This window comes from Triticum aestivum, chromosome 4B, assembly GCF_018294505.1.
Source record: "Triticum aestivum cultivar Chinese Spring chromosome 4B, IWGSC CS RefSeq v2.1, whole genome shotgun sequence".
Taxonomy (NCBI): Eukaryota; Viridiplantae; Streptophyta; class Magnoliopsida; order Poales; family Poaceae; genus Triticum; species Triticum aestivum.
The window spans coordinates 54696703-54720490 of NC_057804.1; positions in this window are offsets into that span (position 1 = coordinate 54696703).

A 23788-nucleotide genomic window follows, 5' to 3' on the forward strand; every position below is an offset into this window, starting at 1 on the left:
GAGCAATGCCTTGCTTGTGCAGATCAGTGATGCCCAGCCCACCAAGGTGTTTGGGCCTGCATACTCGTTTCCACGCAACAATGCACTTCCCTCCTACTACCTCATCTGTTCCAGCCCAGAAGAATGCTCGACATCGTTTGTTGATTCTGTCCAGGGCCCATTTAGGTGCTTCCGTTGTGATCAAATGGTGTGCAGGCCTCGCCCACATGACTTGATTCACCAAAATAAGTCTACCCGACCTCATCACCAGTCCTCTTTGCCAACCTGGGAGAATTTTTAGCGGCGTGTCCACCATGGGCTGCCAATCTGACCTGGTAAGTTGCCTTATGCTTAGTTGTAGGCCTAGGTATTTGCACGGGAATTACTCGATCCTCCATGGCATGGTGTTCTGTAGGAGCTGCTCATCCCTCTCTTCTCCTCTGATTAATATAGTTGAGGACTTTGCATAGTTCACACGCAAGCCAGACGCCTCACCAAAGATATGCATTACCTCTTGGATAAAGAGCAGGTCTGCTGCATTGGGCTTGGTAAAGAACACCGCATCATCAGCATACAGGGAAAATCTATGTGTAGGTTCACATCCATTCATCTTGCTCAGCAGCGGTGAATCATGGGTCTTGATAATGATGGTGTGAGCACATCCATGGCAATAACGAAGAGTAAGGGCGACAGTGATTCTCCCTGTCTCAGGCCGCAAGCATGCATGAACTTCTCACTAGTCGTGCCATTAACCACCACTTGAGAGCACGCTGTGTGAAGTAAAGTCGCAATCCAAGACAGCCAGCATTCAGAGAAGCCTTTGGATTGTAACACCTCAAATAGAAGCGACCAAGACAGTGAGTCAAAAGCCCTTGAGATATCCAATTTGAGTAGCACCCCCGCCTTCCTTTTATGCAGATTCCTTGCCATTTGTATTACCAATACGAAATTGTCGTGGATGCTACACCCCTTGATGAATGTTGATTGGTTCACATTGACAAGCTCTGGCATGTGATGGCAAATTCTAGATGCCAACAGCTTAGAAGTGATCTTTGGTATGCTGTGAACCAGATAGATAGGCTGACAATCTTTCATAGTGCATGCCTTGGGGCACTTCAGAATTAGCGTGATGAGCGCCTGGTTAAGTCTCCCAAACCGTGTTCCATTGCCAAGGAATAGTTTGTGCATTGCCGCCATGAAATCTCCTTTCACGATAGCCCACGCCTTCTGGAAGAATATACCAACAAAGTCGTCTAGCCCCGGCGTCCGATCTGAGGACATCTCTTCGATCTGACAATATTAGGTCATGCTCCGACAGGTCAAGTCGATTGATGTTCAGAAACTCCAGGTCTAGTGTAGGCTCACGGGCCGAGGCCTTCCCCAACATGTCCTGGAAAGCCATGTAGAAGGCATCCTCCTTCCCATATTGGTCTATGACCACCTGTCCGTCCACATGTAACGCCGGTGTGAAATTTTTGACCTTCCTCCCATTCGCGATCAGATAGAACGGTTTGGTCTTAGCCTCCCCATCCCGCCGGTACCAGATCCTTGATCTTTGTCTAGTAATCGTAAACTCCTGGGCACAATCGAACCTCAAGATGACCCGGTTGGCGCAGACGATCTATAGTTTTATGTTACATGTCTTCCTCTGGCCCCATGCAGTGAGATATCTAGCAGTGTTACGGAGCAGCACATCTAGCCTATGAAAGAGGTCCGAGATTGATATGTCTCCAACGTATCTATAATTTATGAAGCATTCATGCTATTATATTATCTGTTTTGAATGATTATGGGCTTTATTATATACTTTTATATTACTTTTGGGACTAACCTATTAACCAGAGGCCCAGCCCATATTGTTGTTTTCTTGCCTATTTCAGTGTTTCAAAGAAAAGGAATATCAAACGGAGTCCAAACGGAATGAAACCTTCGGCAACGTGATTTTTGGAATGAACATGATCCAGGAGACTTGGAGTTCACGTTAGAGAAGCTTCGAGGAAGCCACGAGGGTGGGGGGCACCCCCCCCCCCTACTGGTGCGCCCCCTTGTCTCACGGGCCCCTTGAGCGTCCCCTGACCGACTTTTTTCACCTATATATTCCCATATACCCTAAAAACATCGAGGGATAAGATAGATCGGGAGTTCCGTCGCCGCAAGCCTCTGTAGCCACCAAAAACCAATCGGGACCCTGTTCCGGCACCTTGCCGGAGGGGGGATTCCTCACCGGTGGCCATCTTCATCATCACGGCGCTCTCCATGATGAGGAGGGAGTAGTTCACCCTCGGGGCTGAGGGTATGTACCAGTAGCTATGTGTTTGATCTCTCTCTCTTGTGTTCTCTCTATGGCACGATCTTGATGTATCGCGAGCTTTGCTATTATAGTTGGATCTTATGATGTTTCTCCCCCTCTACTCTCTTGTAATGAATTGAGTTTTCCCTTTGAAGTTATCTTATCGGATTGAGTCTTTAAGGATTTGAGAACACTTGATGTATGTCTTGCCATGCTTATCTGTGGTGACAATGGGATATTCACGTGATCCACTTGATGTATGTTTTGGTGATCAACTTGCGGGTTCCGCCCATGAACCTATGCATAGGGGTTGGCACATGTTTTCGTCTTGACTCTCTGGTAGAAAATTTGGGGCACTGTTTGAAGTACTTTGTGTTGGTTGAATAGATGAATCTGAGATTGTGTGATGCATATTGTATAATCATGCCCACGGATACTTGAGGTGACAATGGAGTATCTAGGTGACATTAGGGTTTTGGTTGATTTGTGTCTTAAGGTGTTATTCTAGTACGAACTCTATGATAGATTGAACGGAAAGAATAGCTTCGTCTTATTTTACTATGGACTCTTGAATATATAGAACAGAAAGGATAACTTTGAGGTTGTTTCGTACCCTACCATAATGTTTTCGTTTGTTCTCCGCTTAGTGGCTTTGGAGTGACTCTTTGCTGCATGTTGAGGGATAGTTATATGATCCAATTATGTTATTATTATTGAGAGAACTTGCACTAGTGAAAGTATGAACCTTAGGCCTTGTTTCCTAGCATTGCAATACAATTTGTGCTCACTTTTATCGCTTGCTACCTTGCTGTTTTTATAATTTCAGATCACAAAAACCTATTTATACTATCCATATTGCACTTGTATCACCATCTCTTCGCCGAACTAGTGCACCTATACAATACCATTGTATTGGGTGTGTTGGGGACACAAGAAACTCTTTGTTATTTGGTTGCAGGGTTGTTTGAGAGAGACCATCTTCATCCTACGCCTCCCACAGATTGATAAACCTTAGGTCATCCACTTGAGGGAAATTTGCTACTGTCCTACAAACCTCTACACTTGGAGGCCCAACAACGTCTACAAGAAGAAGGTTGTGTAGTAGACATCAAGCTATTTTCTGCGCCGTTGCCGGGGAGGTGAGTGCTTGAAGGTATATCTTTAGATCTTGCAATCAAATCTTTTTGTTTCTTGTTTTATCACTAGTTTAGTTTATAAAAGAAAACTACAAAAAATGGAATTAAGTTTGCCTCATACGCTTCATCTTTTTAATATCTTTCGTGAAAATGATGGTAAGGAAAATTGTGCTCAAGTGCTAGAAGAAGAAATCTATAACATGTTTTGCACTAATCTTTGATTGATGAGCATGATTGCAATGTTGTTAGTATGACCTCCTTGAATATCCATAGTACTAATGATGATTGCACTAGTTATGATGAAAATGTCTCCTATAAGCATGTCAATTTTTGTGGAGAGCATTGGGTTTGCAAGTACACACCAAATAGGGAAAATAGATATTGCAAGAGGCATAAGCATTTAGAAACTAACTTGTTGCAAGAAAGGCTAGATAAGAACCCTGAAAATTCACATTTCCTTTGTCGTACTTGTGAACTTTGCAATGAACGTGGTCATTTACATCTCTGATGCAAATTAATTCATGATCGAATCGTGTCCAAAAGTTGTGATGATTTGATTTCCCTTGCACATTATAATGAACTTAGTTTTCTTTTGGGTTCTGAAGAAATGAAACGTTTAACTAAGAATCTTCCTGAATTTGTCCTTAAGAAACTCTTTGATTTTGATCTAGAGGAAATTTATAAGTATTGTGCGGTGAATTGCATTGAAAAATCCTTATATTGCCAATTACATAAAGAAAGGAAAGCAAATGGAAGATGAAGAGAATACTAATGAAAGGAAAGAGACTTCCCAATATCCTCCTATTATTTCTTACGATGAATCAGGTAATGAGGAGGAGCTTTCTATTCAACCAATCTCATCAATAAGGAGCTCAAAGAAGAAGGTTGAACCCACACATAATGTGAAGAAGAAAAAGAAAAGACGGAGAAGCAAAGGTAGAAAGGTACCTCTCCAAAATTATGTTGCTCATACTACTCATTGTGATGATGATAATTGCTATAATATTGGTGCTATCCATACTATTAATGATGAGAGTGATTATGCTTATGATATGAAAAGGCCCAAGCTTGGGGAAGCTATGTTTGACGAGTATGAAATACTTGAGAATATATTTGCTGAAATTAATGTTTGCCCCAAGCTTGGGGATTCTATGTTTAATGAAGATGATATTTCTAGTCTCCCAAGTTTTGTTATGCAAAGTTGTTATGATGATAGCATGCCTCTTACTTATGATTTTATTGATGAAAGTGGGTTTGGAAGAGTGTCAACTTTAGGAAGTAATGATCCCACTATTTTGGAAGATGTTGAATCTTATTGTGATGAATATGAAAGTGGATTTGGAAGAGTGTCAACTTTATTTAGTGATGATTCCACTATCTTGGAAGAGGTTTCAATCGATTATGATGAGAACAAAGTTGCTACTTATGATGATTATTGTGATGAAACTTATGCTATAAAAAGTAGTGATGATTATATTTATAAAACGTGTCATGATTATGATTATCCTTTTTATGAACATTACTCTTTTAATGTGGAAAAATTTTATAGTATTCAAGTCTCTTATGATACTCCCACCATTCCGAATGAGAAGAATTTTGCTTATGTGGAGATTATTAAATTTTCTATGCTTGTAGATCATGAAAAGAATGCTTTATGTGCTGGTTATATTCTTGAATTAATTCATATTTCTACTGAAAACTATTATGAGGGAGGAATATATGCTTATGGTAATTGCAATAATATCAAGTTTCCTCTCTATGTGCTTAAAATCTTGAAGTTATGCTTGTTTTACCTTCCTATGCTAGTTGATTATTGTTCCCATAAGTTCTTTGCTCACAAATTCCCTATGAATAGGAAGCGGTTAGATTTAAATGTGCTAGTCATATTCTTCATGATGCTCTCTTTATGTTTCAATTCTTATCTTTTATGTGAGCATCATTGAAATCATCATGCGTAGCTAGGGGCGTTAAACGATAGCGCTTGTTGGGAGGCAACCCAATGTTATTTTTGTTTCTTGCTTTTTGTTACTGTTTAGTAATAAATAATTCGTCTATACTCTTGTTAGATGTGGTTTCATGTTTTAATTAGTATTTATGCCAAGTATAACCTTTGGGAAGACTTGGGTGAAGTCTTTATGATCTTGCTGTAAAAAACAGAAACTTTAGCGCTCACGAGAATAGCTGTCATTGTTTACTGGAGAGAGATTTTAGGTTGATTGTTTTTTCAGATGATTAATAGACAAATTCCTAATGTCCACCAATTTATTTCATAATTTTTGGGTTTACATAAGTATTCGAATAATACAGATTACTACAGACTGTTCTGTTTTTGACAGATTCTGTTTTCTATGTGATGTTTGCTTATTTTGATGAATCTATGAGTAGTATCGGAGGGTATGAACCATAGAGAAGTTTAAAAACAGTAGATATTGTACCAATATGAATAAATAATGAGTTCATTACAGTACCTTAAAGTGGTGGTTTGTTTTCTTTTACTAACGGAGCTTACGAGTTTTGTGTTGAGTTTTGTGTGGTTGAAGTTTTCATGTTTTGGGTAAAGATTCGATGGACTATGGAATAAGGAGTGGAAAGATCCTAAGCTTGGGGATTCCCAAGGCACCCAAGGTAATATTCAAGGACAAACAAGAGCCTAAGCTTGGGGATGCCCCGGATGGCATCCCCTCTTTCGTCTTCGTTCATCGGTAACTTTACTTGGAGCTATATTTTTATTCACCACATGATATGTGTTTTGCTTGGAACGTCATTTTCTTTTGTGAGTATTTGCTTGCTGTTATTTAGAATAATGTTTTTCATCTATATTTTCAATAAAAATGTCAAGGATAGCCTTTACTAAGGATGGCAATGGGTAGGGTATGGGCGGGTAGAGCAATACCATACCCATACCCATGTCGTCAATGGGTACACAATTCTACCCATACCCGTACCCATAGGTATGAAACTTTACCCGTACCCATACTCGATGGGTATCCATACCCATTGGGTACCCAAAGGGTAGATCAAACAGTACACAAGTTATTTGTAATTTTACGTTCATATAGCACATTTGACAAAAAAACATTGGTCTCAACTCAATAACAAATAGATGAGTACATGTCAATTATCTCAATTCAAATTAACAATGGGTGACAACTTTAACATAGGTTCACAAGCCCACGACACAACTTTAACATAGGTACATTTGTGAATCACGGGTAAGGTCCGTATGTCAATATAAACGGGTAGGGTATTGGTATATCCATGGGTAAAAGGCTATACCCTTGCCCTACCCATGACTTAATGGGTAGGGTATGGGTACTACCCATGGGTATAAAATTGTGCCCATACCCTGCCCATGCGGGTATGGTATCCGCGGGTACCCGTACCCATGGGTAAAATTGCCATGCTTAGCCTTTACCATGCTTATTTTGCAAGTATACATGTTGCTGTTTCAAAACAGAAAGTTTACCCCTGTTGCAAAAATTCCCTAGAAAAGTAAGAGAATGATATAATGTTGAATCTTTTTGCATAATGAGCTCTGATAAATCTTCTACAGCGTAGTATTTTTTGTTATAATGTTTGGAGTTAGGGAAGTATGATGAATCTTGCATTCTTTACAGACTATAATGTTTTGTCATATTGTTGTTATGTTTGCATTGTTTGCATATGTTTGCTTTCTTAATGATTCTATTTGATGATAGGAGTATTAAATATGCAGAGACATTTAGTATGCAATGTTGAATAATAATTTTAATGTTTTGCTACAGTAGAGAATGATAAGGCTTTGCATTGGTTTATACTAACTTATCTCACGAGTTCTTGTTGAGTTTGGTGTGGATGAAGCTTTCGAGATTTAGGAAACCGAGATATAAAAGGAATTAAGGAGACACGAAAGCTCAAGCTTGGGGATGACCAAGGCACCCCAAGATAATATTTCAAGAAGTCTCAAGCATCCAAGCTTGGGGATGCCCCGGTAGGCATCCCACCTTTCTTCTTCAACAATTATCGGTTAGTATCGGTTGAACCTAAGTTTTTGCTTCTTCACATGAGTTGTGCTATCCTTGCAATGTCATTTTATTTTGCTTTGCTTGTTGTTTGAATAAAATACCAAGATCTAAAATTCTTAAATGAGATAGAGTCTTCACATAGTTATGTAATTATTTAACTACTCATTGATCTTCACTTATATCTTTTTGGAGTAGTTTGTCATTTACTCGTGTGCTTCACTTATATCCTATGAGTAAATGGTTGAATGGGTTGAATGTCGTAAAAATCTGAAATTATATATGTCTCATTTTCTTATCCCATGGGGAGTAATGACTTCACATCTAAGAAGTAGAGGTTGTAAATTTATTGAAGGTTAGATTTGAACAATTCATGAAAGAATATTGAAGGAAGAGAGATTTCACATATAAATATACTATCTTAGACATCTTTTATAATTCTGAGCAATCATTAAGTATGACATGCTAAAGAGTTGATGTTGGACAAGGAAGACAACGTAATGGGTTATGTTTTCTCACATCTCAACTAAAGTATATTGTCATGGATCATTCAAACATGTTGAGCTTGCCTTTCCCCCTCATGCTAGCCAAAATTCCTTGCACCAGGTAGAGATACTACTTGTGCTTCCAAATATCCTTAAACCCAGTTTTTGCCATGAGAGTCCACCATACCTACCTATGTATTGAGTAAGATCCTTCAAGTAAGTTGTCATCGGTGCATGCAATAAAAATTGCTCTCTAAATATGTATGATCTATTAGTGTGAAGAAAATAAGCTTTATACGATCTTGTTATGGAAGCAATAAAAGCGACGGACTGCATAATAAAGGTCCATATACAAGTGGCAATATAAAGTGATGTTCTTTTGCATTAAGATTTTGTGCATCCAACCATAAAAGTGCATGAAAACCTCTTCTTCCCTCTATGAAGGGATTATCTTTTACTTTATGTTATTTACTTTATGCAAGAGTCAAGGTGATCTTCACCTTTCCCTTTTTCATTTTATCCTTTGGCAAGCACCTCGTGTTGGAAAGATCCTGATATATATATATATATATATATATATATATCCAATTGGATGTAAGTTAGCATGAACTATTATTGTTGACATCACCCAAAGGTGAATACATTGGGAGGCAACACTGTAAGCCCCTATCTTTCTCATTGTCCGATTAAAACTCCATAACCATAAGTATTGTGTGAGTGTTAGCAATTATAGAAGACTATATGATAGTTGAGTATGTGGAGTTTGCCAAATCAAAGCTCTGACATGGACCCTTCCTGAAAATAAGATGAATTGCAATTGTTTGATGACTGAGAATGAAGTTTGCTAGTTTTCAAGAAAGTTTATGGTCTATGCTTTAACATGTGAATAGCTTGTTACTTGACCGTGAGAAGTTTTATGAGATGAACTACTGTTATGACATATAATCATGCTAGAAAAGGTGATTGAAATTATAATTGATCAAACTTTTGCACCTACTAGCATTCACATGTCATAAATTCTTTCTTTTATCATTTACCTACTCGAGGACGAGTAGGAATTAAGCTTGGGGATGTTGATACGTCTCCAACGTATCTATAATTTATGAAGCATTCATGCTATTATATTATTTGTTTTGAATGATTATGGGCTTTATTATACACTTTTATATTTCTTTTGGGACTAACCTATTAACCGGAGGCCTAGCCCATATTGTTGTTTTCTTGCCTATTTCAGTGTTTCAAAGAAAAGGAATATCAAATAGAGTCCAAACGGAATGAAACCTTCGGGAGCGATATTTTTGAAACGAACATGATCCAGGAGACTTGGAGTTCACGTCAGAGAAGCTTCGAGGAAGACAAGAGGGTGGGGGGCGCCGCCCCCCCCCCCCTACTTGGCGCGCCCCCCTGTCTCGTGGCCCCCTCGACCATCCCCCGACCGACTTCTTTCACCTATATTTTCCCATATACCCTAAAAAATTGAGGGAGAAGATAGATCGGGAGTTCCACTGCCGCAAGCCTCTATAGCCACCAAAAACCAATCGGGACCCTGTTCCGGCACCCTGCAGGAGGGGGGATTCCTCACCAGTGGCCATCTTCATCATCCTGGCGCTCTCCATGACGAGGAGGGAGTAGTTCACCCTCGGGGCTGAGGGTATGTACCAGTAGCTATGTGTTTGATCTCTATCTCTTGTGTTCTCTCTATGGCATGATCTTGATGTATCGCGAGCTTTGCTATTATAGTTGGATCTTATGATGTTTCTCCCCCTCTACTCTCTTGTAATGGATTGAGTTTTCCCTTTGAAGTTATCTTATCGGATTGAGTCTTTAAGGATTTGAGAACAGTTGATGTATGTCTTGCCGTGCTTATCTGTGGTGACAATGGGATATTCACGTGATCCACTTGATGTATGTTTTGGTGATCAACTTGCGGGTTCTGCCCATGAACCTATGCATAGGGGTTGGCACATGTTTTCATCTTGACTCTCCGGTAGAAACTTTGGGGCACTCTTTGAAGTACTTTGTGTTGGTTGAATAGATGAATCTGAGATTGTGTGATGCATATCGTATAATCATGCCCACGGATACTTGAGGTGACAATGGAGTATCTAGGTGACATTAGGGTTTTGGTTGATTTGTGTCTTAAGGTGTTATTCTAGTACAAACTCTATGATAGATTGAACGGAAAGAATAGCTTCGTGTTATTTTACAATGGACTCTTGAATAGATAGAACAGAAAGGATAACTTTGAGGTGGTTTTGTACCCTACCATAATCTCTTCATTTATTCTCCACTATTAGTGGCTTTGGAGTGACTCTTTGTTGCATGTTGAGGGATAGTTATATGATCCAATTATGTTATTATTGTTGAGAGAACTTGCACTAGTGAAAGTATGAACCTTAGGCCTTGTTTCCTAGCATTGTAATACCGTTTGTGCTCACTTTTATCGCTTGCTACCTTGCTGTTTTTATAATTTCATATTACAAAAACATATTTCTACTATCCATATTGCACTTGTATCACCATCTCTTCGCCGAACTAGTGCACCTATACAATTTACCATTGTATTGGGTGTGTTGGGGACACAAGAGACTCTTTGTTATTTGGTTGCAGGGTTGTTTGAGAGAGACCATCTTCATCCTACGCCTCCCACGGATTGATAAACCTTAGGTCATCCACTTGAGGGAAATTTGCTACTATCCTACAAACCTCTGCACTTGGAGGCCCAACAACGTCTACAAGAAGAAGGTTGTGTAGTAGACATCAGAGATCTCCTCCAAGCAAACTCAAGCTTCCTTAGCTTCCTCCAAAAAACCCTCCAGCTTGACCCAGAACATCTCGAATCTAAATCTTTTCTTAGTTTGTAGATGCTCCTCAAGAGACAGGAATAGCGGGCAGTGATCAGACACCGATGTGGACAAGGCTTGCAACAAATAGTCTGGATGTACTACCTCCCAGTCTACCGAAACAAAGGCCCTATCAATCTTGGTGAGTGTTGGCGTCACCCACTCGCTGCTCCGCGTGTACTCCCGCCCATGCAGGAACAGCTCCTTGAGTGCAGTGTTGTCCATGAACCATTTGAATCTCCCCATCATTCTATGATCGATCCGATTGTTACTCTTGTCAGAAGCATCATGGATTAGGTTAAAGTCTCCTATGGCCAGTCACGGCCCCGTGCATAGCAACCGCCGATCCAATAGCTCTTCCATAAAGAGACTTTTATGCCCATCTTCCTGCAGCCCATAGACCACTGAAAGCCACCAACTTGGCCCATCGATAGGTGTGACATATCCCGTAATAAAGTTGGTGTTGCGGACGTAGTTAGAGCTCTGTACCCTCGTGGAATCCCATCCCACGAAGATGTCGCCTCACGTGCCAGAAGCAGGGAGATAGATAAAGCCATCATATGATGGTCCAAGGCATTGCATTATGGTGAATTGATCCACCCTCTCTAGTTTCGCCTCCAGGATATAGATAATGGCAACACGCACCGGGTCCACAAACCCCCTAAGCATTTTTTCTTAGCCGGGTTGTTTAGCCCCCTAACATTCCAGCACACCATCTCCATCGGTACGTATGAAATCAGGATAAGATCAACTCCTGTGTCACGAAACGCTCCCACTATGCAGACAACCTCACCGTCTGCTCCATCTCGCATATGAGGTTGGTGGGCATGATCTTCCCAAAGTGGCTGCTATCGCTCGAAGCTGCTTCTCCTGCACGAGGGAATTAAAAATGGCCTTCAGCTAACCTAGCGAGTCATCAAGACCGCCAGATCATCACTAGAAATCCCCAAAGCTTTGAGTAGAACGGTCTCGGCCATCGTAGCCTTCGACTTCGATGCACCTGTCGCGCACATCGATCTGGTGGTGCGCCATGGTGTGAACGAGTCTTGGCCCGCGCGCACTCCCCGTGCACCTTCGATTTCCTTTAGCAACGATGGTGCAAGTTTCTTCAGAATCCCAGAACAAAAGGATTTTATGTTACTAAGCAACTCTACTTCCTTCTCAGACGAGCTTCTATCCTCAGCTAGTACTGTTTAGAACCTGCCCATGCACTACAATCTCGGTGCCATGCAGTTGTGGCTCCTCAGGTGCATGGGCCCTCAACATAGTCCCATCATCCACCATGGGTCCATGTGCTCCTGGCCCACCTGCTGCTCCTCCCTAGTGGTCACCCCGTCTACCTAAGCTGGCTCCACCTACATGGCATTTGCTCCAATCAGCTCTTTCACAGGCGCCCAACCCTCAGTCGATGGCCTATTAGAACTAATGACCGCACGACCCCTCGTCCCCCCATCCAGGATCCCTTGCGCCCGTTCCTTGCTTGCTCCCTCCAAAGTGCCATGCCGGTTCTGGATGTCGTCGCACACCGGATCTACCTGGTCCTGCCCCTCGCCCATCACATTCGGGGCCGTCCGCTGTGGCTCTTCCAACACCACTGGCTCAAGCGGCCCCACCACCACCTCTTTGCCTTTATTGTTGGCCTTGTCGCTAGTTGCCACCAACGGCTCTCCTGACTTGTCCGTCTACCTAATTCCATTGGGATCCGGTATGGTCTCCAAATCTGCCATCAAGGTCGGCATGGTAATCCTCTCTGTTGCTAGGTCTTGCTGGGTATCGGTACCCCTCCCTCCAGTTGTCTCCACCATGGCATCTGGCATGGCTGGAACCACGGTCATCTAATTTGAATGCCTCAGAACCACGACTCACCGGTCTTCCTGTATCCCCACGTGATCCATCTCGTCAGCCTCCCTGACCAAACCCATGTGCGGGAGCCTCCAGCTGGATGGGCCCACCCTACCTTCCAGAACTGCCCGGTACGACCGGTCGGCTCCTCCGCCGGTGCTGGCTGCTGGATTTTGCTGGTATCGGCCCTCTCCCTTGTTGTCACGAACTCCGCGTGTCCATGGCTGCACCACCCAGTCACCACCCATGGAAGCGCCGCTCGAGCTATCAGGCAGCCCGCTCTGCTCACTTCCACTGTTAGACCCTGACGCCCTTCGCCATAGGTCCAGTGGCATGAAGTCTCTCATCCGCCCGATGTGAATGAAGGTAGGATACTCCAGCAGCTGGGCGAACAATGGCCGGCACCCACCCGGATTCGCCATCACTTCCGGTGGCTCCGGCACCCAGAGCCTACGGAACACCGGAACATCATCAAGGTCGACACACCATGCCCTGAGCTTGAACAGAGACAGGTCCTCCCTGCTCGACATCTCCGGGGCCAGGCTGTCGATCAAGCAAGCACTGCCCAGTAACTCCGCTGTCGTGTCCCTAGACCACGCATGGGACGGCACCCCCTCGATCAAGATATCGACCTGGCTCCACATCAGCGTGGAAGTCGCATGTGCCTACCGCAGCCAAGGCCTAGGGAACAACTTGAAGCCTAGGTGCTCAACTAAAGGGACCTCCAACGCCCTGTTCCTGAACTCGTGCGAAGTGAAAACCACCAAGAAATCCTCCGGATGCGACTTGTGGACGGAAAAGTAGAACCTTGGAATGTCCAATTGCACTGAGATCGCCACGGCCGCCTCCTCACAAGAGACCGGTGGCCTGGCTCCTCCAACGTACATGACCACAGCAAGCTAGAGCCTACGCTCAAGGTCATCCATACCCTCCGACTGCTGCAGGACAAAGATTTTCGACGATGTCCTCGTTGGTAGAGTGCCCGACGTCATGGGAAAGAGGTTGGGTGCAACTGGCAAGAGCGGCACCACCGGCGCGCTCTTCCTAGGATCCGACAACCTCCTCTACATGGCTGGCGCCTGTTGCAGGAGCGCCGCCTTCCTGGCCACCTCCGCAATCACCACGCAGCGCAGCTCGTCCGCCGAGATTGGGCTACGGGCCTCCCTGCACTATGAGGATACATGGCCAGTTCCCCCGTAGCGGATGCACAGGGGGTCGTTGGTGCAGTCCTGGCGCGTGTGACCATCTTTGAAACACCGAAAGGAGAGGTCGTAGAGATCCGGCGGAATCTGCCTCTTCTCCAAGGATGACGGGGACGCCGCCCTGCGAAAGTGCAACTATCCCTGGGTGGTTTTGGTAATTCATAACAACATATATCTCATTGAGCTAATGCTATTTCAAGATAAATATTTCAGGAAAGCTCAATGGTTGGCATGGCATGGATGAGAAATGTGGACTCCTCAAAATGCTAAGGACAAAAGGATTGGCTCAAGCTCAAAGCACAAGACTCTACAGTTTACTTTTAGTGATCCAAGATCACATTGAGTCCATATGAAAGCCAATACTATTAAGAGGGGTGAGGTGTTGTTTAATCAGTTGCTTGCTCAAAGTGCTTAGTGATATGCTCCAAAGCCCTCAACTATTTTCTCACATCCACAAATGTCCCAAACCAAAAGTCAAACTCGGCCCTACCAAAACTTTCTATCTGGCGCCACCGAGTTCAATTGACATAGCCACTGCCAGAAACCCTAGTCTTTTCGGTCTCACCGATAGGGATCTCGGTCTCACCGAGATGGGATTGTAATCTCTCTGTTTCCCTTTGCAACGTTTTGGTCAAACCGAGATGAGCGATCGGTCCCACCGAGATTGCAATGCAAACTCTCTGTTTCCCTTTCGTAACATTTCGGTCCAACCGAGATGAGCAAATCGGTCCCACCGAGTTTGCCTGACCAACTCTCTGGTTAGCTTATTACCAAAATCAGTCTCACCGAGTTTGTGTAATCAGTCTCACCGAGATTACGTTATGCCCTAACCCTAATGATATCGGTCCGACCAAGTTGACATGTCGGTCCCACCAAAATGCCTAACGGTCACTGTCGGTGTCAAAACTGGCGGATCTCGGGTAGGGGGTCCCGAACTGTGCGTCTAGGCGGATGGTAACAGGAGACAAGGGACACGATGTTTTTACCCAGGTTCGGGCCCTCTCGATGGAGGTAAAACCCTACTCCTGCTTGATTAATATTGATGATATGGGTAGTACAAGAGTAGATCTACCACGAGATCAGAGAGGCTAAACCCTAGAAGCTAGCCTATGGTATGATTGTTGTTCGTCCTATGGACTAAAACCCTCCGGTTTATATAGACACCGGAGAGGGCTAGGGTTACACAGAGTCGGTTACAATGGGAGGAGATCTACATATCGTATCGCCAAGCTTGCCTTCCACACCAAGGAAAGTCCTATCCGGACACGGGACGAAGTCTTCAATCTTGTATCTTCATAGTCCGGGAGTCCGGCCAAAGGTCATAGTCCGGCCATCCGGACACCCCCAAATCTAGGACTCCCTCAGTAGCCCCCGAACCGGGCTTCAATGACGATGAGTCTGACGCGCAGATTTGTCTTCGGCATTGCAAGGCGGGTTCTTCTCCAAATACCATATAGCTGTTGAATAATGTCCGGCTTCTGGTGAATGTTGCGCTTCTTTGCTTCCGGGCCCAATAATGGCCTTCTTCCACGTGACAAACGAATGCGAAAAGCCAGGGTGTTTTTTCATTTACCCCCCTAGCTGCATAAATGAGCTGCCCATAAAAGAGACGGGGATTTAGATCCAACTCACACCATCTTTCCTCCCGAGCATTCATCAGAGCGCTTTTGATAGAGATCCATTCCATCATGGCCAGTCGATGCGGCTCCTCCTCTCATGCTCCTAGCCCTCAGCCTGGAGATTGGGAGAGGTGTTCCGTCCCGCACAGCGAGCTAGTAGCGCTCCAAGCCAAGGGGCTTCTCCCCCCAGCTTACATGGTCCCAGTTCGAGCCGGGATTGCCACTTATAATGGCGGAGAGCAAGTGAAGAGCGTCCCCCATCCCTCCAAAGGAGAGCGGGTATGCCTTGTCCCTTATTTAATAAGAGGGCTCGGATTTCTAGTTCATCTGTTTCTCCGGGGACTCCTGGAGTTCTACGGCCTCCAGTTGCACAACCTTACGCCTGCCTCCATATTGCATATTGCGGGCTTCGTAGCCCTTTGCGAGCTGTTTTTGGGCATCGAGGCCCATTTCGCTCTGTGGAAGAGGTTGTTCTGCCTCGTGCCCCGTTCTCAGGAGGGGTCGATATATCAAGTGGGCGGAGCCGAACTATGGCGCATCGCTGGGACCGGATATCTATCCGGAACCCCAAAGAAGGCGTCCGAAGACTGGCCTTCAGAATGGTTTTATATAGAAGATGTCCCTCTGTCGGACCCTGTACGGATCGGCCTCCCTGAGTTTGATAATGCTCCCTTGAAGAAACGCCTGAGCTGGCGCCCACGGAGCCCTCAGAAGGAAAATGACAGGGACGTCCTTTACCTGATGAGCCGGATAAGGTTGTTAGCTCATTCCGGACTGACCATGATCGAGGTCATGGCCATATGCATTACGCGGGGGGTGCAGCTGCTTCAATACCGAGGCCACCCCATGTGGGATTTCAACGGGGAGGACGACGCCACCCGGTGCGGCCGTAAGGGGCCGGATTCGGCTGCCACTCTAGCGAAGATCTTGTCCGCTTTGTACAAGGGAGAAGAGGAGGAATTCCTCCGCGTCAACCCACGGGGCGGATTTTCTATGTACAATCCTCCAAGATGGGTAAGCGAATACGTTCACTTGCCCATCCGTTTTTATATTCCTATAGTTAAGTACTTAGTCTAGCAATTTCAATGCAGGAGCTACGCCAGACTGTAAAGGAGATAAACATCCCTCCTCCACAACCCGAGGACCCGGACTTATGTGTGGAGCTGATTGATGGGGTGTTTCATCAATTGAGTAAGGACAACACCTTAGTGGCCATTACGGCCGATTATCCCGGACTACTTCCAGCCTCAAAGGTAACCGAGACCGAAGTCCCAGTACTTTCAAGAGGATCCATCAGTGCTTATTTTTGATCGCCGTATACCAATGGCGTTTTTTGCAGGGGAAGTCCTTGAGGCGGAGGGCAGAGCCCGCGGTGGCTAGCCAACAAGGGCCATCGAGGCCCAGCGGGCTAAAAATAAGTGTGGACCGGATCGAGACGCCGGCGCAACGGTACGGCGTGCAACTTTAATGTCCCGGGTTTATGCCCTCAAGGCATACTAACGCTCATGCTCTCTTTAGGAAGAAGAACGCCCGCCGGACTATATCCACCGGCCAGGATTCAAGGCCGGGTCCGGAAGCGGAGGCGAACACGGGATGCGCACCGAACGCTCCACCGACAGAGGACGCGGACGGGCTATCTGCCACCAATTCTGAGGTGGAGAGTGCCATGAACCACAGGCGTGGCCGGACTGTTCTTCGTGACGCTTGTTTTTTCCAAGAGGCGTTGGACGCCTTTAATACGGGAGATGCGTACCTCCGTGCCGCTCAAAATGGTCTAGCCAGAGCCACAGCGCAGTATGTAAAAGACATACAGGTGAGAAAATTTGATGGTTATATATGTCAGTAGCCCCCGAGACTTGAAACATTTAGAATAGCTGATTTAAGGATCATTTGTTATGTAGGATCTTACAGAAAAGAATACCCAGCTATCCTAGGAGTTGGAAGAGTGCAAAGCCCAACTTGAGGCCGCACTAGCCGCAACAGGGAAGGCCAATGAGACCCCCTCTGGTAATATACGCTTCGAAAGATAAGTATGTTGTGAAGTGCGGCATGTGTGCAATTCTGACAATAACAGTGTAGATGGCGCCGGCGTGGATCCGGACAAGCAGAAACTCTTGCGCCAGTTAAAGGCCGGCGAGAGCGTGCTTACGAGGGTGAGGCAAGAGAAGAACAAGCTTCAAGATGCCAACACCCAGCTGGGCGAGGAACTAAAGGATGTTCGTGCTCAGCTGTCGGACTCCGTAAAGGAGAATCGGCGGCTTCGACGCGGCATTTTTAGTATGCTTGAACGAACTATGAAAATAAGAGTTCGGCGAGGAAGTCGAATTGACAGAGTTATGTCTGTAGGTATGCTGAAGAAATGCCCGGTTCTATGGGCGACCTTCTTCCTGAGCTCTCACAACTGCACGAACGAGTTCGGCAGGTGATGCAAGGCGTCGCCCAGGCTCTGTGGCCATCCGTCTCCATGCCCGAAGGCCTTGGAGAGCTTGCAGAGAAGCTGAAGGGAGCACGGTGGCGCTTCCGATTATGGAAGATATCGGCCTGCCGTCAAGGCGCCAGGGAGGCCTGGGCCATGGTGAAGACGCGGTACACGAAGGCTGACCCAAACCACATGACCGAGGTTGGACATGTGGGGCCCGATGGGAAAGAGATCCCTGTCAGTTTAGTGTACGGCCAGGTAGAGTTGGCCGCCAAGTATTCCCAACAGGACTGTAAATTGGACAGCCTGTTGGATGGTATTGAAGAAGAATATACCCAGTCAAATTGACTATGTAATTTAAAACGACATGTAAAATGCCTTCTAGTCGGATTGTAGATCATTTGTCATTGCGGACCTTTTCGCTTCAACCTCTGGACCCAATAGTCCGGAGTGTGTCCGAATACCCTCTCGGTTATGTAAGAACCGGGGCATGCATGGAGACTAGGTGTAGGGGTCATTAGTGCTTTAGCAGACAAGTGCCCAACTAGTTATGTTATATTACATGGTTAGTAACAAACATCTTCCAGGGAGAATAGTTCCGTTAGGGGTTCCTTTCCCTGGGAGGCATGCCCTAAAGTGCATGTCCGGACTGCGAAAAAGGCAGAAAAGCATCTGGGGGCAGATAAATAAACAAGTGAAAAATCATCTTTTAGTTCACCGACCGAATATTCCCTTAAGAACGCTAGCTTTCGGCTTCACCCAGTCTGAGGTACACATCCGGCTGACTCGGCAGTAACAATCGTAGAGGTGCTCCCTTTACCACCTAGCCGAACAATCGGGAACGTAGGGGTAAGTACAGGAGCCGGGCAACCCATCTTGGCCAAAACTTAAGTCATATCGATGCATATAATGGTTAGTAAAAGTTACATGCGGAAGTGTGACACATGTGTTGGGCATGAGGCCCGTATATACAAGCCTCTGATAAAGAAGCCCCCAGGTATAATGAGCACGGGTAGCGCGTCAATTATCTGCGAACAATGCGCAAGCGAGCCCTTAAAGGCTTGTAAGAAAAAAGGAGGGAGAAGGAGAGAAATAAAAGACAGCTAATGTGTAAAAAATAGACAGAGGAAGGAGACGAACACAGAGTCCGGCGCTAGGCGTAGAATCTTCGTAGGCGTGCTGCATTCCATGGGTTCGGCTCGAGTCGGTTATCCGATGCATTTCGCAGGCGATACGCTCCACCAGTCAGGACTTGGTCGATTATGAAGGGACCTTCCCATTTGGGCTTGAGTTTGTCTTTTTTCATGTCCGACAGGCGTAGAACTAGTTCGCCAACATTGTATGTTTTGGCCCGTACTTCTCTGCTTTGATATCTTCGAGCCTGTTGTTGATAGAATGCGGAACGGGCTTTTGCCACGTCGGGCTCCTCCTTCAATGCATCCAAAATGTCCTGCCGATCGAGCTCGGCTTCTCTTTCTTCGTACATGCGCACGCGAGGTGATTCATGAATTATGTCGCAGGGCAAGACTGCCTCTGCGCCCTATACCATAAAAATGGTGTGAATCTGGTAGTGCGATTCGGCATGGTCCGCAGCCCCCAGAGTACGGAGTCGAGCTCCTCTACCCAGTGTGTGTGAGATTCCTTGAGGGATCGCGCTAATCTAGGTTTGATGCCGCTCATGATTAGACCATTTGCTCACTCGACTTGACCGTTAGTTTGTGGGTGATAGATTGAAGCATAGTCGAGCTTGATGCCCATGTTTTTGCACCAGAGTTTAACCTTGTCGGCCGTAAAGTTCATGCCGTTATCAGTGATGATGCTGTGGGGGACGACGTAACGGTGTATGACCCCTGATATGAAGTATATCACCAGTCCAGATTCGGCCATCTTCACAGGCTTGGCCTCTATCCATTTGGTGAATTTGTCCACCATGACCAGTAGATATTTTTGCTTGTGGGTTCCTCCTTTAAGGGGTCCAACCATGTCAAGCCCCCAGACCGCAAAGGGCCAGGTAATGGGTATAGTCTGGAGGGCGGTAGGTGCCATATGGCTTTGGTTAGCGAATAATTGGCAGCCGACGCATCGTTGGACTAAATCCTGAGCATCTGTCCGGGCCGTAGGCCAATAAAATCCCGTACGGAAGGCCTTTCTTACGAGGGGCCGGGCTGCGGCATGGTGCCCGCCGAGTCCGGCATGAATTTCAGCCAGAAGGTTCCGCCCTTCCTCTTCGGAGATACACCTTTGAAGGACTCCGGTGGTGCTTTTCTTATAAAACTCTCCTTCATGGACTTTGTAGGCTTTAGATCGCCGCACTATGCAGCGTGCCTCGTTTTGGTCCTCGGGGAGTTCCTGCCTAGTTAGGTAGGCTAAGAATGGTTCTGTCCACGGGGCAATGACTGCCATTATTACGTGGGCTGAGGATGTTACTTCATTGGCAGAGCCTCCCGTTGTGTCAGAATGTTTGGCGTCAGGTGGTGCGGCTGAGTCCGGGTTGTTATTTCTGGACTCCCCTTCCCATTCTACGGAAGGCTTGAATAGCCTCTCCAAGAAAATGTTGGGAGGGACTGCATCGCGCTTTGCGCCGATGTGTTCCAAGATGTCTGCTGCCTGATTGTTTTCCCGGGCTATATGGTGAAATTCGAGCCCTTCGAACCGAGCTGACATTTTTAGGACGGCATTGAGATAAGCTGCCAATGTTGGATCCTTGGCATCAAAATGTCCATTTATTTGGGATATCGCGAGGTTCGAATCCCCACGCACCTCTAGGCGTTGAATGCCCATGGAAACTGCCATCCGGAGACCATGTAGAAGGGCCTCATATTCGGTTGCATTGTTAGAGTCCGTATACATTATCTGGAGTACATATTGAACTGTATCTCCTGTTGGGAACGTCAGAACGACGCCAGCCCCCAAACCCACTAGCATTTTGGAGCCGTCGAAGTGCATGATCCAGTTGGAATATGTGCCGTACTCTTTAGGGAGTTCGGCTTCAGTCCATTCAGCGACAAAGTTGGCCAAAACTTGTGACTTGATAGCTAGCCGTGGCTTATAGGTTATGTCGAACGGGAGGAGCTCAATGGCCCATTTGGCAATCCGGCCAGTCGCGTCGCAGTTGTTTATAATATCATTAAGAGGCACTTCGGAGGCTACTGTTATTGAACACTCTTGAAAGTAATGTCGTAGCTTCCGGGACGCCTTGAACACTGCGTACGCTATCTTTTGGTAATGCGGGTACCGTGACTTGCATGGAGTGAGGACAGTGGACACGTAGTAGACTGGTTTTTGAAGGGGGGATTTGTGTCCGTTCGTTTCTCGTTCGACGACGAGCACTGCGCTTACAACTTGATGAGTTGCCGCAATGTATAATAGCATCGGTTCGCCGATGTTAGGCGCGGCCAGGACCGGGTTGGTTGCCAATATGGCTTTTATTTCTTCGAGTCCGGCCGTGGCAGCATCCGTCCACTCAAAGTGTTCGGTGCGCCGGAGGAGGCAATAAAGGGGTAATGCCTTTTCTCCCAAGCGGGAGATGAAGCGGCTTAGAGCCGCCACGCATCCAGTCAATTTTTGTATTTGTTTGAGGCCCTTTGGAATATCCAATTGTGACAGAGCTTGGATATTGGCTGGGTTTGCTTCGATTCCTCTACCGAATACAATGAAGCCCAAGAGCTTTCCGGCTGGAACGTCAAAAACGCATTTTTCTGGGTTGAAAGTGCGTTATGTCGACTAGAGGGGGGGTGAATAGGCGATTTTTATGAATTCTTCACTGAGGAATTTGCCGGTGAGGAAATTCCTAAGCGAAGAACTATTAGCAGCGGAATAAGTACTCACAAGTAAGCATAACAGAATACAAGCATGGTCATCATGATGAAATGAAGACTAGCACAGAGTACAGAAAGCGTAATCACAGGATAACACAAGATGAAGACAAACAGACTGAAGAAATTGAAATGAAGAAATTGAGAAAGTCTTCAGTCAAAGTCTTCAAACACAGATATGAACAAACACTCAACATAGTAATGAGGAAATGAAAGGGTTGAGGAAATAGAACCAGTTAGGTTGGTGAAGACAATGATTTGGTAGACCAGTTCCAATTGCTGCCTCAGTTGTACGTCTGGTTGGAGCGGCTGGGTATTTAAACTCGAGGACACGCAGTCCCGGACACCCAGTCTCTGAGCACGCAGCTCAGGACACCCAGTCCTCACCGTATTCTCCTTGAACTAAGATCACGCAGATCTCGTCCAATCACTCGTGGTAAGTCTTCAGGCGACTTCCAAACCTTCACAGACTTGGTCACTCGGCAATCCACAATTCCTCTTGGATGCTCTAGACCTTGACGCCTAACCGTCTGGAAGAAGCACAGTCTTCAAAGGTAACAAGCGTCGGATCCACGCAGGATCAATTTCTTCAGTGATGCTCAATCACTTTGGGTTTGGAGGTGTTTGGGTTTTTTGGGATTTTCCTCACTCGATGATTTTCGCTCAAAGTCCTCGGAGGATGGGTTGCTCTCAAATGACAAGTGTCAAGTTCTCTCGGAGCAGCCAACCAGCTAGTGGTTGTAGGGGGCGGCTATTTATAGCCTAGGGAGCAGCCCGACATGATAAGACATAAATGCCCCTCAATGATATGACCGTTAGGTGGATAAGATATTTTGGGACAGCTGGCGCGCAGCACAGCAACGGTCGGAAATTTGACTCTCAAATTCCTCAGGGCTATCATGTTCCTCACTGTGTAGGCAATCCGCACTGGCGAATTCCTAACTCCTCAGTCAGAGCAAATTCATCAGCGACCAGAAGAACTTCGTCTCTGTCACTGAAGAAAGTGACTGAACTGTATGAGATTTCCAATGGCTTCACTCGAAGGGATTGGTAGGTGTAGGATTTTGAGTTGAGCATCACATGGAAATTTTTCCTTAGTATTTCCTCGACCCCCTTTAACAGTACGGTGTTTCCTATGACTCAAGAAAGAGAAAAACAAAACTATGAAAACGAAAGTCTTCAAGCTTCATATTCCTCGCATGAATATCAAGTCTTCACGGATACACCAATTTCTTCACTTTCAAAGTCTTCAGAAAGTCTTCAGAATATCAAAGTCTTCAGTTGAAGAACTTCATTTTTAGGGGTCGACTTTCTCTGTAAATATCAAACTCCTCATAGACTTATAGACCTGTGTATACTCACAAACGCATTAGTCCCTTAACCTATAAGTCTTCAATACACCAAAATCACTAAGGGGCACTAGATGCACTTACACGGGTTAAGCTTGATGTCATATGTTCGGAGGTTATCGAACATGAGCCTCAAGTCGTCTATTAGAGTTTCGACATGCTTGGTTTTGACGACCACGTCATCCACGTATGCTTCAACTGTTTTGCCGATCTGGTTAGGCAGACATGTCTGAATCATGCGCTGATATGTTGCGCCGGCGTTTTTGAGCCCGAAGGGTATTGTGTTGAAGCAGAATGGGCCGTATGGGGTGATAAATGCTGTTGTGGCTTGGTCTGGCTCTGCCATCTTAATTTTATGGTAGCCAGAGTATGCATCAAGGAAACACAATGAATCGTGTCCTGCGGTAGCGTCGATGATTTGATCAATGCGTGGGAGGGGGAAGGGATCCTTTGGGCAAGCCTTGTTAAGGTCCTTGAAATCGACGCATAGGCGCCAGGATTTGTCCTTCTTTGGTACCATCACCAGGTTTGCTAGCCAGTCCGTATGTTTTATATCTCTGATGAATTCGGCTTCCAGTAGTTTGGCTAGCTCCTCTCCCATGGCTTGTCTCTTAGGTTCGGAGAAACGCCGAAGAGCCTGCTTAACAGGCTTGAATCCTTTTAGGATGTTTAGGCTGTGCTCGGCCAGCCTGCGTGGGATTCTTGGCATGTCTGAAGGGTGCCAGGCAAAGATGTCCCAATTTTCGCGTAGGAATTCTCGTAGTGCGGAGTCTACATCAGGGTTTAATTATGCCCCGATGGAGGCTGT